The sequence below is a fragment of the Hemiscyllium ocellatum genome, chromosome 7 (assembly GCF_020745735.1).
Source record: "Hemiscyllium ocellatum isolate sHemOce1 chromosome 7, sHemOce1.pat.X.cur, whole genome shotgun sequence".
Lineage (NCBI taxonomy): Eukaryota > Metazoa > Chordata > Chondrichthyes > Orectolobiformes > Hemiscylliidae > Hemiscyllium > Hemiscyllium ocellatum.
Genome location: NC_083407.1, coordinates 68,581,064 through 68,588,607, shown reverse-complemented (window position 1 = coordinate 68,588,607; position 7,544 = coordinate 68,581,064).

Sequence of the window (7,544 nt, the reverse complement as noted above, 5' to 3'; positions counted from 1 at the left end):
ACCACTTCCATACACACTCCACTCTCTGCATGAAAAAAGTTGCCCCTTGGGTCTCTTTTAAATCTTTCCCCTCACCCTAGACCTATGCCCTCCAGTTCTGGATTCCCCCACCCCAACGAAAAGACTTTGTCTATTTACTTTATCCATGCACCTCATGATTTTATAAATGTCTATAATGTCATCCCTCTGCCTCCAACGCCACAGGGAAAATAGTCCCAGCCTATTCAGATCTTGTTCAAATTTGATACGTTGCAATGAGATCTCTTCCTCATTCTTCTAAATTCTATTGAATACAGTCCAAACCAATCCAGTCTCTCCCTATACATTCCCAGGAAACAGAATTTTTAAAAAGTCTTTCACTAGAACATCCTTCCTCAGATAAGGAGACAAAAACTGCACACAGTACTCAAAGTGTGGTCTAATCAATGCCCTGTACAGTTGCAACAAGATGTCCTTGTTCCTGTACTTGAATCTTCTTGCTATGAAGGCCAACATACAATCTGCTTTTTTCACTGCCTGCTCTACTGCATCCTTACCCTCAGCGACTGGTGTTCAAGGACTGCTCAATTTTCTAACTTACTGCCATTCACATAATAATCTGCCTTCCTATTTTTGCTACCAAAGTGAATAATCTCACATTTACCCACATCATACTTCCTTCAACATGTATTTGCCAACTTACTCAACTTGCCCAAATCACAATAAGCACCTCTGTACCCTCCTCATGACATACCCTCCTCCCTAGCTTTGCATCATCAGCAAATTTGGAGATATGACACTTAAGAGTCATAGAGATGTACAGCATTGAAACAGACCCTTCAGTACAACCCGTCCATGCCGACCAGATATCCCAACTCAATCTAGTCCTACCGGCCAGCAGCTGGTCCATATCCCTCCAAACCCTTCCTATTCATATACCCATCCAAATGCCTCTTAAATATTGTAATTGTACCAGCCTCCACAACATCCTCCGACAGCTTATTCCTTACACATACCACCCTCTGCGTGAAAAAGTTGCCCATTAGGTCTCTTTTGTATCTTTCCCCTCTCACCCTAAACCTATGTCCTCTAGTTCTGGACTCCCTGACCTTAGGGAAAAGACTTTGTCTATTTATCCTATCTATGCCCCTCATCATTTTGGAAAACTCTGTAAGGTCACCCCACACCCCACAGCCTCCGAGGCTCTAGGGAAAACAGCCCCAGCCTGTTCAGCCTCTCCCTATAGCTCCAACCCTGGCAACATCCTTGTAAATCTTTTCTGAACCCTTTCAAGTTTCACAGCATCTTTCCGATAGGAAGGAGGCCAGAATTGCACGCACTATTCCAACAGTGGCCTAACCAATGTCCTGTACAGCCGCAACATGACCTCCCAACTCCTGTACTCAATACTCTGACCAATAAAGGAAAGCATACCAAATGCCTTCTTCACTATCCTATCTACCTGCGACTCCACTTTCAAGGAGCTATGAACCTGCACTCCAAGGTCTCTTTGTTCAGCAACACTCCCTAGGACCTTATCATTTAAGCGTATAAGTCCTGCTAAGATTTGCTTTCCCAAAATGCAGCACCTCGCATTTATCTGAATTAAATTCATTCTGCCACTTCTCAGCCCATTGGCCCATCTGATCCTGATCCTGAGGTAACCTTCTTCATTGTCCACTACACCGCCAATTTTGGTGTCATCTGCAAACTTACTAACTGTACCTCTTATGCTCGCATCCAAATCATTTATGTAAATGACAAAAAGTAGAGGGCCCAGCACCGATCCTTGTGGCACTCCACTGGTCACAGGCCTCCAGTCTGAAAAACAACCTTCCACCACCAGCCTCTGTCTTCTACCTTTGAGCCAGTTTTGTATCCAAATGGCTAGTTCTCCCTTTATTCCATGAGATCTAACCTTGCTAATCAGTCTCCCAAGGGGAACCTTGTCGAACGCCTTACTGAAGTCCATATAGATCACATCTACTACTCTGCCCTCATCAATCTTCTTTGTTACTTCTTCAAAAATCTTAATCAAGTTTGTGAGACATGATTTCCCACGCACAAAGCCATGTTGACTATCTCGAATCAGTCCTTGCCTTTCCAAATAAATGCACATCCTGTCCCTCAGGATTCCCTCCAACAATTTGCCCACCATTGAGGTCAGGCTCACCGGTCTATAGTTCCCTGGCTTATCTTTACCGTTCTTCTTAAACAGTGGCACCACGTTTGCCAACCTCCAGTCTTCCGGCACCTCACCTGTGACTATCGATGATACAAATATCTCAGCAAGAGGCCCAGCAATCACTTCTCTAGCTTCTCAGAGTTCGCGGGTACACCTGATCAGGCCCTGGGGATTTATCCACTTTTAACTGTTACAAGACATCCAGCACTTTCTCCTCTGTAATCAGGACATTTTGCAAGATGTCACCATCTATTTCCCTACAGTCTATATCTTCCATATCCTTTTCCACAGTAAATACTGATGCAAAATATTCTTTTGACACTACCATTTTTTTTCACTATCAATAACAAGCTAACTGATCTATAATTGGCTATTTTTGTCCACTGCCTCCCTTATTAAATAATGGGGTTACATTAGTTACCGTCCAATTCATAGGAACTATTCTAGAGTGTAAAGAATTTTGGTACTCATTCATTATAATTAAGTATAAATTATGTTTGATGAAGAATTTGATGACTCATTCCAATAAGTCAATGTTCATATTCTATGGTGTGGCGGTAGCGGTGTTGGACTGGAGTGGACAAAGTCAAAACTCATATGACACTGGGTTATATTCCAACAGGTTTATTTGAACCGGCAAGATTTTAGAGCCCCACTCCTCCTTGAGGTAGCTTGAAGGAGCGGGGCCCCAAAAGCTTGTGGTTTCAAATAAACCTGTTGGACTATAATTGGTGTCAAATGATTTTTGATATTGTTATGAGATGCAGAAAAAAAACAATAAATATATTTTAGCAAGTCATGTTACTGTGTACACCAGTAAACGAATTAATAAACACACCAGCAAACAAAATTAGTTATTCCAAAACTCCAAGTTTTTTTTTAAGATCTTCTTGATTCTGTTGTGTTAATGTTCGCCTTTAGTTGACAACTGCGGTCAAAAGTTTAAGCAGTAACCTTCACCTATGAAGAAATGAGCATTTTGCTTTTAAGCTATCACCTTTCTAATGAATAGCCGAGGTTTAGCATGGAAAGAAAATTTATGTTAACATCATCACATTTCTTCACTGCATCATCTCATTCCACTATCACTGCATTATCAAGGGACAATGTATGGGAAGCTCCAAAAACAAAATCTACAACTAACTCAGTTGAAGGGCTCTGTCAAATTGTTGCAAACTATAGTGGTACTGCGAATATCTTAATTTGGTACATTAGTACTTGAGTGATACCCTCTATTTGTCAAACTATTTGCAAATTATTTATGTCACTTTTCCGGTATTGTTTTAACAGTACATAAACAGCCTCTCTTGTGTAACAGTGCCAGCAGAAAAAGCTGAACTGAGCTTTTTCCTACAGTTGGATGCTGAGCAATTGTACAGGGATGAATGTACACAGGGCTGTCATTTGTCCAAGACTGTACATGATCTGAAGGTTTTTTCACTTTAAACGCCAACCTATGTGGCAGATGATGTATGTGTTTCTTCAGTTCTGTGATTACCAGCTCAGAGCTGTGGTGCAGCACTCTTCACCTCATCAGTTCTAGGAGCTGCGCTCCAGCGTGGGTGAAGTATTCGCAGCAAGATGGCTTCTGACATTCAGTGAGGAGGTGGCATTCTGCTGTAATTTCGGTTTATAGATTTTTGAACAAATCTTCTGCTGCTGGCCAACTAAAACAATGTGTCTGCTGGACTATTAGTATCCATACATTATATTTGTGGATTTATCTTTTCAAAAAGATCTAACTTTTATAGAAAGCTGCTGTCACTATCTGAAAGTAGCAATGGACACAATTCTTCAAGCACATAACCCAGTTTGGATTTGTAAGACCAGATAATGAGCAGCAGTTTCTCTCTGTAGTGAATCATTAATCAGAGAAATGATCCTTGCTGGTGTTTAGATGTTTTACTTAATTCCTTACCTCTGGCCTGCTGCCCCACTAGTGTCAAAATTATTATTTCTCACCCAGCAGGTGATAAATAACAACTTCAGCCATGATTAATACTGTGAATTTCTCAACTAGACTGATGTAAAAAACAAAACCTGCAGAACAAGTGGGTGATAATTGTTGTGAGTGCCATGGGAGCTGTGGTCTTGCTTGTAAAAAAACTGCAGGAAATGAAGCGCACACTAGTATCCCAGCTGATCCTAAGAGGCATCATTAGAGGAACATCACTCGCAGCCTTCATTTGAACATCCTTTTTCTTTCCTCTCCCAACTGCACATTTGAATCATTTGGTCAAAAATCAGTTTGCACATCTGGTTGACATCCACTGAAAAATAGTAAAATTTTGTATGATTCGGAGGAGTACTGCACTAACAATAACTACGATTATCAATTATGCCTAGTTAGTCATGAACATACAGCTACAAAGGATATCACCTAATATTTGAGATGCATTTTCTTCAAGCTATTTCAGTGCTTGAGTAATGAATTGTAATGTATCAAAAAGCTCACATATTTCAAAAAAGTTTAAAATATGCTGTGTTTTGTAACAATTTGAGCACTTCAAGTTTTTGATAAAATTGTGGGATTTGGCATTTAGTTTCACTTTTGATTTTTGAACTGTAGTTAAACTGTGTTTCTTATTTTGCTTTCTTTAAACTTCCTGGCGTGATGTGCAAGGTCAGCTCACATTAAGTTTATTCTGATTCTGGAATGCAAAAGATACAGCAAAATATATTTTAGCACATATCAGGCAAATTTTGGTTGGAATTAACACTTCCATTATTTTATAAAAGCTATCTTCTGTGCTCAATTAGTATAAATTTTTTTTTATAAGGTTTGCAAACCACACAGACTTTTGTTCACCCACTTCTTTGCTCCTGACTTACATGTCATCACTTTTGTTCGTTTTTAGTTTTCTTTACAATATTCAAAAACTATCACACTGCCATGGGGGATTTGCAATCTCAATTCAAAACATAGCAGTCACATTATTAGTAATTCAAATATCTGCAAATTTAGAGATGAAATGGTTAGAAAGAAAGACTTAGAAAATTCTGTTGTGTATTAGTTCTGTACAAATTACACTGCAAACAGTTTCTCATCAAAATGTCAGCAAATGTTAACATTTAAGAATGAAATTACTGAGTTGTATAGTGAAACAAATGGATATTGACAAACATTACACTGACTGCATTCAATTTTTAATAGACATGCAAGTCTCCAAAATACAGGTTTAAAGATGGATTATTAGGATAGTTAGATGTTTACTATATTCTGTAGGCTTTGAAAAACTTAAGATTAAATTTTCAATTTTGTGGAAATGTCTAGCACTGAGAGGAAATGGGACATCATTGTTGCAATATTAGCTTAATTTTCGAATAACAGTGCTCTACATTGAAGCAGAGCCAGATATTTTGTATAGAAAATCTATACAACTCATTAAACATACCCAAATGTGTTATGCAACCATGCAATATTAAGATTGCACAAAACAAATAATACAATAAATCTATCTATACATGCATAAAATATGCCACAGATCTTAGCTTTTCATCATAATCAATTCTTTGAACAAGAAAAGCAATACAACATTAAAGAAGCCTTCAGTAAAATTTAGTTGAGGTTCACATCAAAGTACACACATATACAAAGGTGAAGACAGAACCTTATGGGGACTACATCGGATTGCTCCCTCAACCATGCCCATTAACTGCAATGCAGGCAGCATGCTACTGTTTTAAACAATTTCAGCACTGTTAGTTATTGTGATTAGCCAGCACCAATTAAGGCTAGCCTGCACCACTTAAGGAGAAGTTGCAATATGGCTACTGCAGCTGACGGAAGTCTCTGGTGAGCTTATTTTTTCTGGAAAACACTGAAGATGGTGCAACATGACAGCACTAACATTTTGAGATTCTGTTGCGGAGACCTTGGATGGGAGAGCTTAAACGCCATGTCTTCAAGGTCAAATTCATCAGTCACATGTTGGGGAGTGCAGAGAGTATAGTTATCAAGACCAAGACAGCACCATAAGAATTTCAATAACCTCAAGGTTAGTAAGCACAGCTTCAAAAGTCATGTCCTACCAATTTCAGTGCCAATATCAGACTGCTCAAAAACTAAATCCCCACTCACCAAACAACTGTCTCTCTCGATCATGACTCACATCTGACAATCACATGCTCCCTCAAGATATTTAGCTCCACTGCAAGCTGCATTCCCAAATCTCTCAGCTTTCACAGACTGACAAATATTTAACCACAGCATTGCACACAACACCAAAACAAAATGTACCACAGTCACTAACATTTCCTCTCTCTTGCAAGACAAGGTGGTACGTCATTTGAGGCAGATCAAATGCCCTAACCCCATAGCACTGAGTTATGAGCAAAGCCATCAAAGTGATGGTATTTTTACACCTAATTCTCTGCCTACCTCCCCTTCATCCTGTACACTCTTCTGATTTACAAACTGCAGATGGTGTAAACATGCACCTCTTCACCACGCAATCTTTCTGAACTCAGATATTTGAGAAATACATCTGGAGAGTGGAGGAAAGTGTGGAAGTGAAGGAGATAAAGCACCAAGTGCCAGCTCAGATAGTGGCAAAATGTGTAATCTAGAGGATGGTATGGAGGCAGCATCTATATATGGTGTGACAAGAGGCAGTGGCAGTGACTTTATAGAACATGAAGCTGTTGTTTAGTCACTGTCACCACTCCATCTGTTGGTGATGGTTTATAGTTCCCAGTCAGCTAGACAGCCCACAGCTGCCCACACTGAGAAATGTGAATTATGCAGTCAGGAATTCTTTGCCCAGAATTTCTCAAGCATGTTGTCTAAAGCCAATCTTCAGTGTTGAAAGTCAGCAGCTTTCCATCAATCATGCTGCAGGCACTGGGAAGCACTAGAGCAGGCAAATTAACATAAAAGACAGGCACTAAAGTAATCCACAAGGGTAATTAGTTCACATTATGATATGAAATTATATGCTTGATGCATTTGTTTGAGCTGGCATTTATTTTGTATTCTGCACAAGTAGACACTATGATGGTCAGTGACAATGGGGCAGTAAAATATTGAACGGTTAGTGAATGGGCAATTAGTGTTACAGATCTTGGTATTACACTTAGAGGAAATATTCGTGGACAAATTTTCATTGTATTAATTTGGTTAACTCTTCAAAATGCATATTCTTTTGAGAAGAATGTATTGGCTTTTGACAGAGTGCAAAACATATTAGATTGATACCTGGACTCCAACATTTAAGTGATAAGGAGTAATTAAACAACTAGGTTTATAGTGTGTGGAATTTAGAAGGTAATAGTAAGTGAACAGATTTACACAAGATGTTAAAGGGAACAGAGAGGATAGATTGGGAGAACTATTCCCAATTAGTCAGTCAGTCTAGGGTTAAAGCACATACCTCTAAAT